Source organism: Uloborus diversus, chromosome 6 (genome assembly GCF_026930045.1).
Source record: "Uloborus diversus isolate 005 chromosome 6, Udiv.v.3.1, whole genome shotgun sequence".
Classification (NCBI taxonomy): domain Eukaryota; kingdom Metazoa; phylum Arthropoda; class Arachnida; order Araneae; family Uloboridae; genus Uloborus; species Uloborus diversus.
Window position 1 is genome coordinate 53014946 of NC_072736.1, and position 12442 is coordinate 53027387.

Genomic DNA, 12442 nt, shown 5'->3' on the forward strand with positions numbered 1-12442 from the left:
CAAGTTGATACATTGCAATTGTGTTTACTTGATACCATGTAATAATTTAACTTAAATCTTTCAAGCGTTTTTTATTCACGTCTGTATGTATGTGCGTATGTGCGCATGTACCTATGTCGCGTAACTCAAGAGCAGTATGTCCTAGAAAGTTAAAATTTGGTACGTAGACTCTTAGTGGGGTCTAGTTGTGCACCTTCCTTTTTGGTTGCATTCGGGTGTTTCTAAGGGGGTCTTTCTCCCCTTTTTTGGGGGAAATCTTTCTTAATTTCGATTTAAACTCAAGCGGTGTTATAATTTGGCGGACACTTGGCGATATATCGCTAGCATTTTGGTCGCCGAGTTTTGTCGTCAACTTGGCGACAAATTTGGCGATTTTTTAAAAATCCGATTTTAATTTGGCCACTGTTGGTGATATTTCGAGAATAATCCCATTAAAAACACCAATAATGGGGAAATGACATTAAATTGGAGTAAAAAGAAGTCATGTGATGCACACATCAGATCGTTTCTTTTTCCAGAAACGCTTATAAGTTACCAACGGAAAAAATAAAGAAAATAGAATGGAGGAAATTTCTTTTGAAACATTCCAAAGAGTACTTCGGGGATGACAGTAATACTTTTGTTTGCATTAATTGTAAATCAGATTTATATTTATGACTTAACACTTAACTCGAATTGAAACTTCAAACATTTTGTAAGAAGCTTACATAATAATGACTCTTTTTTTTTTTTTTTTTTTGTTCCTTATTACGTCATCAAAAAAGCTTATGAACTTGCATAAAATCTTGATCCACAGTTGATAAATTTAATGAAACATTTTAAAATATTTTGTCTATGGAAAAACATCTGTTAACAAGGTGTTAAAATCACTATTTTATAGGAAAATTATAATAGTCTTACACGAAATTTTCTTTTGGTAATCCCCTCTCTCAAGCTATTAAATGTAAAACAAAGTATAATTTGTACTTAAATATATACAATATATACTATGCATTGTACATCGTCACTGAATCAGGGCTTAATTCCCCAATGGGCAGAGTAGGCAGCTGCCTAGGGTGCAAAATTTTCAGGGGCGGCAAATTTTGCTTTAACCACATTTTTCAAAATTATTACTCTTGAAGTGATCCAGCATTATTTCATTTTCCATAGTGACATCCTTTTCTTGTAATTTAATAATGTTTACTTTTATTTCTCTTATGAAACTGAAATATTTTTTAAGCATGGTAATAGATGTGTGTAAAACAATAAGTGTGAAGACGAAAAGCGGTGACGATTGAAGAAAAGCAAGTGTCACTGCGTTTGACCAGAAGCTCCAACAAGATTGAAGTTTGACTAAGATATTTAGTGCCATAGTACTAATATTATAGTACCATACATAGTACCATAGTACTAAATTTATTTAAATATGGTTTCTTCAGTGATTGACGTGTATTTTCTCTTCTACATTGTTAATATTTAAAAACTTTTCTGTTAACGGTATTAAGTCTGGTCGGCAAATGGGAATGAGTGAGGAGTGAAAAAGGCTGAATCATTTTTAATGAAAAAAACATGCTTAGTTAAAAATCGATGAACAAACGAGCTGATGTGTGAGTCACATGACATCCTTTTACACCAATTTAATGTTATTCCCCCATCATTGCAATTTTAATGTGATTCAATAGCTAACTCTCTAAATATCACCAACAATGGCCAAATTGAAACCAGATTTTTAAAAAAAGTCGCCAAATTTGTCACCAAGTTGGTGACAAAAACGTTCATTTTACGTTCATAATGAAGCACTTGGTAAACAAGCTGATGTGTGTGCATCACATGAATTCCTTCTACGGCAATGTAATGATAATAGTACTGTGTTGGAGTAAGCAAAGAAACGCTTTAAATGTTTTTACCCCAAGTTTGTGCGAACAGAAGCAAAAAAAAAGTTTTGTGCAGATTAATTCTCCCAATATTGGACATTTTAATGTGATTCAATGGTTAACTCTCTAAATATCGCAAATAGTGGTCAAAACAAAACTAAATTTAAAAAAAAAAAACGCCAAATTTGTCACCAAGTTGGCGAAAAAACTTTGCGATCAAAAGACTGGCGATACATCGCCAAGTGTCCGCCAAATTATAACACCACTTGAGTTTGCATCGAAATTACAAGTAATTCCCCCCCAAAAAGGTGCAAAAGACTCCTTTAGAAACACCCGAATGCAACCAAAAGGGGAGGTGCACAACTAAATCCCACTAGCAGTAGGCCGATTTTTGAGTGAATATTTTTTCGCGAATACAATACTTCCTTTTTTTTTAAAGGAAGTAAAAAGAGTCTTCATAAAGTTTTTAAAGGTGATACATATTTTTTCAGTGAGCAGTTTTCAAAAGTAGAATCTTAATAGTTTTTGGTATGTAATCAGTAACAATTTACAAGGGAAATACTATCGAGCAATGAGGAGTGGTAAAAAACGTAAAGTGAGTGAACGTAATTACACAGAAAAAATTAATTAAATCGTTGATTTATAGATGAAAACAATTATCAATTTGCCGAATGATGAAATACGAGCATGAACAAATACTATACATTCATAACACCTAATCGGAAGGAACGTATTAAGCACCATTAATAAACAATTTTGAATTTTTTTAAAAAGAATAAAAGTATCTCCACGTTGCAATGTCGTCTTTCTAAATAAGGAATTTTTTGGGAGATCGGGGCATCCCTGAATATGAAATGCCATAATTTCTTTATAAGTTTAACAGTTTAAATTTCGGGAACACTATTTTTTGCGTTTTTTTTTTTTTTTAAACACGGAAATTTTGCATTTTTTTTGGGGGGGGGCGGGGCAGATTTCAGATCTGAGTAGGGGTGGAGTGGAGCTAAATTCGGCTCTTTGCAGAATGAATCAATTTTTCATTGAATTATGAATTTCTGTAAAAAAATATTGTGACAAGAGGTGAAATGACATTGTCTAAAAAGTAAAAGAAAAAAAATACAGTTGTAATTTATTTTCTTAAATTTCGGGAATTCTGTTACGAAATGCATTTACAATGTAACACAACGTTCCGTTGTATTAAAATAATGTTAATGTAGAACTTTGCAGCTAATTTAAGTTCACTTTTGGGAATTGGCAGCGACACGACTGTTGCCAAAACAAAATTCATAAATCCGCTTAATGTGATTGATGGTCGTTATTTCTCCTCGCGTGCAAGCTGCCATTTTCCGCAAATAACGAAGGAACAGCAAAAGGGGAGGGACTACTCATCAACCTACTTCCCGCAGACGATATCATTTTTGGTGACGAGTGGGATACAAATGTTCCCAGCAAGTCGCGTGACTACCAAAGAACAAAAAACCGGAATACTGCTTTGTTCGAAAGAACAGTCTGGTCACATGCTGTGTGGCAAATCTGGTATTGTGCTTGACGTACAGAAAGCTAGCGAATAACGAAGCTGTCCCACATCATAGGTTGTTCGAAACAAGAGGGGTTGACAGAATAAGTGATTAACGTGATTTGTCACTCTACGGGTTGTGACGAAAGGACTTTAAGGTGTTCATTCGCCAACGATGACTAATGAGACTTGCCGTGTTAATAACGGCGTGAAACATTTCTCGAATTGTTTAGTTGCAAAGTTTTGTTGAAAAAAGGTTGTTCTGTTTTTAAAAAAAAAGAAAAAACTTATTTTTACAAGATGAACTTTTTAAAACTTTTTGACAATATACATTCAGAAAGACTTTTACGGTTCCGAAGAATGCTTGAGAAAAACAGAATTTTACGGTAATTAGTACCTGCAACACTGGCATAATCAACTGAAAGGCAGTGTTTCTTGACTTAAAATTTCAGGATTTTTTGGTACTGTGTATATAATGTTTTGAATACAATAATATTCTGTACTATTCTCATTTTTCAAAGATATTAAAAGTGAAACTCTTTATGCGAAGGTTTTGAAGTCCTTATTCACAACGTGACGGAAGTGACGTAACGTATTACCCCACATCGGAAAAAGGCGAGGTTGACCAGCATGCCGGTAAATTTGAATTTTCAGGCATAACGGATTATTTGAGGTTTTTTTTTTTTTTTTTTTTTTGCAACGAAACAAAAGTAAATTTCTCCATTCAGTACTAATCAGAAAGCAACCATAGACGAAACAATCGTATTATCAAGATAAAATTGTGTATTGCATATAATATGTGCTTGTTATTTATGGTAGGTCATTATTAACGGATTTAATTATGTGCAATAAAGTAATCAATTCAGAAGCAATCATTGTTACTACGATTCGTTCATTTTTTTTAAATAAATTATTTTAGGTTCCTTTTAGCGAGGTAAGTTTAGTTTTTATTTATTGAATAGCAAAAGAAAATTCTTTAACACTGGCTTAGAGGCGGTTACTTACTTCTTAGATGTTTGCTTCGATTTAATTTAATTTTTATAAAATTATTCATTGTTGAATAATATTTCTCTTGTTAAAATAACAAATGACACCGTTAATTAATATTTTTACAAAATTATACTGTTCATTAATACTAATAAGATATGTATAGATCTTTTATTATTTTTTAAGCTGAACACATATATTTTGTTATAGTATTATTTTCCCCCCCTAACCTCAATTTTGCCGGCGAATGCGGGGTAATACGGTAGATGTTTTTTAAACTGTTGGTAAAAGCAATGAAAAATAACAGTAATTATAAAGTTAGTTTTGTTAGTAAATTTAACTAATTAATTTTAATACTGAACCAAAGCAAGCATATTATTTGGATTTTGTTTATTTTAAAACTTTTCAAATAATGTAGGTTTTCGACCATTTCTTGAATTCAAGCAAGTCATCTGTTTTAAAGTGTAATCTGCATTGCTTAAGTTTAGCCGTGAAAATAGTTCGTTAACTTTTATTAACAAAATGTACTTTACAATTACTATTATTTTTCCTTGGTTTTGGCAACAATTAACTACTAGATTTCAAGTATTGTCTAGTTTTCTCGTTGTATCTTATTTTTCCATTAAAATACACAATTTTGTTGTGAATATGTCGGGCGCAGGAAGAATAAGACAGTGGCGTAAGAGAAAACGTGAGGTTGAAGTCATTGTTCAGAACGTAAAAAAAAATATTAAAAAAAAAGACTCCTTTCAATCGTGAATCGACACATAATTTTATACCTTGAAACGTTGCTTTTCAAAACATGAATTTTGTGAATGTATTAAGTTACACCCTACTAAACAAATTGTTATTATCATTATTATTATTGCCTTTCTGCAATATTTCATCTTTAAACAAACTAGTATTACACATCATAATGCGTTTCCCTCTTTTCGAGTAAATTATTCTCCTGATAAGATAATTTGTACTGAAACTTTATTTGGGTATTCGTTTCACTGAGAAATTCGTTCGTGACAAACATCTTAATTTGAGATTAATTACATTTAAATTTAAATCTAATTAGATTCAACCCACCCCGGAATTCACATTCATATATACCAACTCAGAAATGCGAAGGAACTTGCTTTAAGCAACGATTATGTTCTCGTTGGTAAAAGTGCGACGAACTAAGCAAAAGGCAACGTGTCTTTGTTATGAAGATTTGAAATTAGTTTTGAAATGGAGGAGATATATTTCATTTGTAACACAGATGCAAAATTAAAGCTACCATGAAACATTAACAAAAAAAAAAATTGAATTCTGAAATTTTAAATTCAAATTATGTTTTTCGCATCACGAGCTGCTACAGGACGCTACACATTGGAGTTATTGTTTCTAGAAACGGCTCCCGTCCCCCCAAGACTGCCCCTCCTCTTAAACGGTTACGTGTGTATAGTTGTGTATGTGCAGGTTTGGGTGTGTGTGCTTAGTCCTGTGTGCAAGCACCTTGAAGTGTGTGTGTGTGTGTGTGTGTGTAAAAGCGCGAGTATGTATGTGTGTGAGCGTGTGTGTGTGTGTGTGTGTAAAAGCGCGAGTATGTATGTGTGTGAGCGTGTGTGGAGAACATGGACGCCACCGACCAGGAGAAACGGATTCCGGGAAAAGGTGCTCAGGACCAGAGGACCATCAAGGACGGTCGAATAAAAACAATTAGCAATCCTGATTTCTCAAAAAAACTGACTCGTAAAGACGCACGATAGAAGTGACAAATTCATCTTTTCTATGGATTTTTTTTTAAATTTTTTTTAACATTCTGACATATCACTTCACCAGCAAAATTTCTCTCACGCCAGTCTCTTATTTTTTCTGCGCCTGACTTAGGCACAATTGTATATATAATGAAGAAAATAGATTATGAACATCGGGGTAACCTGAACAATACTCGAAATCCGCTTGCTAATTGTTGCTAAAACCAAAGAAGAATAATATAAATTACAAGGGCGCCCATATGCAAAATTTTATGGGGGTTGGGGGTCTCAAAAAATTTCCCCATGGTTTAGCAGAACATTTTCTCTATGGAAACCGATTTCAGTACAGATTAAAGATATTAAAAGTTGACATTTTAAATAACTTATTCATTAATGGCTGGAAAAGAATTTTTTATACATTTTTGCAAAGAAAAAACACTAAAAGCAGGGAAGTTCTCGTTTCTAAGGGGGGGGGGGGAGCGCCCTTGATAAACTACAAAGCTAATTTTGTTAATGAAGTTAACAAGCTATTTTCAAGGCAGAACTAAAGCAATGTGGATTACGCATTTAACTGATGACTACTTGACTTGAATCAAAGAAATCTTCAAAATTATGCATTATTCAAAAAGTTTAAAATTCCCCAAATCCACAAATAAATGCTTGTTTTAGTTCAGCCTTGAAATTATTTTTTGAATTTATTAACAAAACTAACTTTATAGATTTTACTATTTATCATGGTGTTTGTCAACAATTTGCAAAAGCGGATGTATATTAATTTTATAATTACTATTATTTCTCATAGTGTTTGGCAACACCTGAAAAACAACCACTTCACTTCCGTCATGAAAGGTTGCAAAAATTTGCAACCTTTTGTGGTTGCAAAGAACTCTTATAAAAAGTTATAACTTCAAAACTTTTTTAAAAATTTCAAACGTTAAGTAGTATTTTTACTTTCTTCTATATCTAATACATATCTTCTATATCTAATATACAGAAGAAAGTATTGGATTAGTGCAAATTTTCAAAATTCGAATTTTGACCGGGATTAGAACGTTTTGAGGCGTGTTGAGTTCATTTCGACCATTTTTGGAAAATGTCAGTCTGTGTTTGTGTGTGTTCGTATGTGTGTGACTAGTTTTTTGTGGCCGTTCAACAGCAAAAACTACCACATGAAATCGAACGAAATTTAGTACACATATGTGCCCGTGTGTGGACTAGTGCTAATTGGTTTCGGCGCGAATTCCTCCAAAAGTGTGGAGCAATGGGACGTTTCTTGAATTACGCGTGCCTGCTATTCCCCAAAAAGCAACTGGTGGAATCAAACAAAATTTGGTCCATATGTTGTCCTTAACAGGTACAGGGCGCTGATTTAATTTTGGTGTCAATAGCTCAAACAGGGGTGGTTCCATTGTAAGTGCCATATCTAAAGAAGGAATGCCACGTTCTGGATGAAATTTAGAATAAATGTGAAGCCATATGTAAACAGACGTTGGTTCAATTTTGGCGCCAATCGCTCTATGAAGGGCTGATTTTTTTTTTTTTTTTTGTGAATAAAAATAGCTTTATAAATGCAACAATAAGAAAGATAAATCGTAATAGACTGTCGTCTGCGTATTTCGCGTGATTTTAATTGCTGGAAATTGACCAGAAAATCATGATGATTTAAACTTTTGAACTGTTTCCAACTTGTGTTTATTAATAAATAAATGTTTGTAATTATTTTAAGCAAGGCTTTTAAAATAATTTTCAATTTCTATTCTTTGCATTGCTTTTGAGATAAATCAAGAATTGGGATGGTCGTCAAGTTTTGGCATATGTCTTTTTTTTTTTTTTTTTGATGGGAATATTACTTAATTCTCAAGCATGGGGAGGGATCAGAATTATAAGAAAGATATAGAGGAAAGTTTTGTGATGGCCACAACATACTAGTTTAAATAGGAAGGAAAAAATGATTAAAAGCAAAGACAAAATTAAATGGGAGGAATTAATAACTTCGAACACTTTTGTTGCTAATATCGATAAGTAGTAACATTAAGATAAATATGAGTGAAATAATAAACAAGAACACATACAAATAAGAACGGAATAAAATGTTAAAAGACACTGAAAATTAGTCGAACTTGTAAAATTGAAGAATATAGTAACTGACACTTTAAGAGTTGTTGTAAAAATCGAATGTATTTATTTGTTAAATGTTATAGAAAATCAAAAATCGTTACTGTTTCGAACAATCGACTATTTATAAGAAAATTATAGCAGATGGCCTTTGACGAAGAGTAGTAACTACTGAGAAACTGCTACAAGTCCAAAATTTTGATATTAACTTATAAAATTTCAACAAATTAAATAAATATTTAAAAAAATAAAATTTAGGTTCAGATCATTAAAATAAACCAGACAAACAAGCATTAAAAATTTTACGGAAATATATAAAAAACTTTCTGAAATATCATGCACGCAAAACGAACAGCTGCTATCAACATAAATCTATATGGGGAACGGTTACGCATTTTTACGATAACTTGAAAATTTTTTTGCATATGGTAATAAATAAGGTATCAAATTGTTCAGAATTAAATTATGCATAACATTTATTTTTTCCAGAAAGTTGAAAATTTTGAAGGTTAAAGGTCCTTAGACCCCTTAAATGTTACAGGAAATCAAAAAATGTTACTGTTTCGAACAATTGACTATTAGACAGCCTTTGACGAAGAGTGGTAATTACTGAGAAACTGCTACAAGTCCAACCAAACGCGGAATCAGAAAATGTGACCATACAGCTCGTCACACAGATATAAACTAAAGTCACTTCGTAAACACTGGTTAGAATGTGAGATGATATTTATTGTACGTTCTGAGTCCAAGAAATACAGTGGATTAAAACATAACTGACCCCTTATGACATGAGATTGCTCTTGTCCTCCCCATCTGCTTTTAACACACTTTGTAGAATCCACGATATGCAATGCTTTTAGAATTTCAGCTTAGCTTTGGGAATCCTTCCCTAGAAATATTGACGAATTTCTACTAGCGGGTTTTGGCTACAGTATACATGTGAGGCTCTCAAATGTACATTTACGAGAATTCTAAATAGAATAGTGGTAACTTCACCACTTCAATTTCATGCTTACTTAGGTTATGGAACGGTGAAGTGCAGGGACGTGCACATACATTTTGGGGCCTGTCACAAAGGACTTCTCCGGGCCCTCTCCATTAGGGTGGTTTAAAAACACATGTAAAAAAAGTTTTTCCTAGATAACAGGACACCCCTCAATGTTTTTATACTTGTGGATAGTAATGTACGGGAAGAATTGTAGATTCCTATTTCAACTGAAAGACGGTGCTCAACCCCGTCCCCCAAACTTCATAAACATGGGGAGGGGGGTTAAAAATACATTAAACTGAAAAAACAATGCTACACATTATCATATACACCAGTAATATGCTTATACATTGCCAAAAAATAATTATTTACGGGAAAAAAAAGAAACAGCTGAGGAAATTAAATGTTTCTAAAATTGTGGCATTTTTTATGCTGCGGCAAGTGCTAAATTAAGGGGTCATTGAGCACCCTCTTAAAATTTGAGTAAGAAGCTAAAACTTTTACAGCATAACACTATTAGCAAGTCTTAAAAATAGGGGATGTCCTGGACTTTAGCTGAAAAAAGTTTTCTTGAACCACCCTACTCTCCATATTGTTTACCCCTATATTTAACCCCTAGTTTAAAAAATATTGGGCCCTCTTCAGGCTCGGACCCGGGACAACAGGTGTCCCTTCTCCCCTTGTGCACGCCCTTGGTAAGGTGGCGTTGTTGCTGATTTGTAGAGTGCAAAAAGCAGTCGATTAAGTTAGAAGAGTAAATGATTTGTGACTTTAAAGTGATGAGTTTCTTGTCACTCAAAAGCAAGTTTTCAAAAAGAAAAATCTATACTTGTGGCTTAAAAGCGTGGTTGCCCGTGAAACAAATGCAATAGAATGCTTTGAGGGTTACTGGATGCTAGTAGCAAATCTAAATGTATAGGACGGCTGCTCAATGGGTGAAAAAGTTTTTTTTGGATCAGAGGGAGTCAGCGTGATTGCGACAGACAAGCATGCCCTCCATTTCTAAAGATCAGATCGTCCCACTAAGAATCTCCTGTCCATAGACCTTCAATGGACTGTCCGGGAGTAATCCTTAGAGGTTGGTGTCAGTTTTTAAACAGAGTGGAAAATTACCAAGAGTTGTTTTCATGTTTCAAGAGATATCACTATCCTATTGCCACACTAGTAGTAGGAAATCTTTGAACAACATTTCTATTTCCTTGACATGAGCCCTTGAGTGTAAGTATATACAGTACACTCCTTATTATCCGCAGAATTGGGTGGCACAGGTACCGCGGATAAGACGAAAAACGGTTTAAAATGAGGGGTAAATAAGATAAAAATTGTCTTTTGCTTGAAAAATGATTGTATTGTACATAAAATGCGATACTGTGAAAATAGGTACGGAATAAAAAAAAAAAAAATATGGCTAGTGAATGCAATGACTCAACAGATCAATAATACGCGCATACATTTAAATTATGGCTAAAAACATAAGTGTGAGGTGAAAAACTCATGTAAATGCCAAACGAGGATTGCTCAAAATTGCAAACAGATTACAGACATACGCTTGTAAAGCGTGCTGACAGCTTAACTGCAACAGATCAAAGTAGGTTAAACCAAGAAGACAGGAGAGAGGAGGAGAAATTTTTCAAGACAAGTCTGGTCACTCGTTTATTTGCAAAAGTAGTGTGAATTTCAGGAAGTACGGTGCATTTAAAAATCAGTAAGTTGCGTAGTCTGAAGCAGGAACCAGTGTAGATTAGATTTCAACGTGTCAGATTTCGGTGACCTATGAAAGCTTAAGTATTGAAAAGGAGTTGGAACAAAGAAATAGGGAGAGTTCAAAAATAGATTTTGTTCTTATTTAGTTAAAATGTGAGCCCTTACCTGCTTTTCAGTTAATCATCAGCTTTTTTTTTTTTTTTTTTGTGAACGGTCGCAGATAATCGAGATTTTACTGTACTGAAATTAATGGTAGCTTGAAGATTTATTACTGCTGATTAAAACTGCTGATTAAATATGCTGATTAAACATATTAGTCTAGTAACTCTCAAAATCTGATCTTCGCATTCTCTTCTTTTCCAAAACATATCGATATGGATGAGCAACCAATTTCTATTTTGGCTGTTTGGTTAGTCTTAAGTTCCTATTCAGTAAAATTTGCTATTAATGGAACGATATATTTTTAAGTCCTGCAAGGCCGGATAGAGCTCGCTTAGTAGAGCGCTAGGCTTTTAACTTATCGGTCTGAAATTCAAAGAAGGTATATTCAGTAAAACATCTTAGACTTTGAAAATATTGCCACTCTAATAATCTCCGCTCAAGAAAACTAAGTATAATGAAAGCATGAAAACAATAATCATCTTTAAAGTGTAAAGATAGATAAAAATCTATCAGCAAACGAACCATAAGTTAGTTCGCTGAGGTGTAGATTTATTGTTTTTTTAACCGTAAGGAAAAACAAAAGTTTACTTCTCGAAACAGAAAATACGCTTTTTACTTAGTAAAACTTTGAGTATTTATAAATAAACTAAAGATTTCATATCAAAAATACAATTTCTCTAGGGTGTTTTTTGCTGGTACGCCATATTTTTCTTTAAAACTTTACCAAACTTCATTAGTTGGGAATCACCTTTAAAAAAATCGTCCGCTGTCAGTGCAAAAATAAACAATCAATTTACACACTGGCTGCTTTTCGAAAAATTGCATTAAAAAGGTTTGATGTTTGTTGAATTCCTTGAATTAAATGGAAAACTTGGACTTGTGTATTGTCAATGGAAGACCTGTGATGTTTTGAGGCAGTAGAAGTCTTTACAAACGGTAATTTCTCTGCAGGAAAGTTAATCAATTTGCAATACAAAAATTGTTGCAAGTATATTCAAATGTGAAAACGCTCATTGTAATTGTTTTGTATGCGTTTGACATGTTTCAAAACAAGCGAATGCTTTGTTCTGGGCCGCTAATTCAAATGGAAAAAGGGTAAGGTAATAATGAAATTGCACAAATCTTTTGAACCTACCTTTTAAACTGTTATGAAAGAAGAGAGAAAGAAATTCTAGCGCAAAATGCATTACATAACTTAAATTCTTACTAGTTTTTGTGTTTATATTCGTATATGAGTGATACGAAACACCGCTAGTTAAGCATTTAACTTACTGTATTAAATGCCTCGAATTTTTGTTTCAGACGCGCTGCTCGAATTCTTTGAAGTCAGATCGTGCGTTCGTCGTTCGTGCAGATTAAAAGTGGATTGGTATGTACTGGATCGCACAAATGA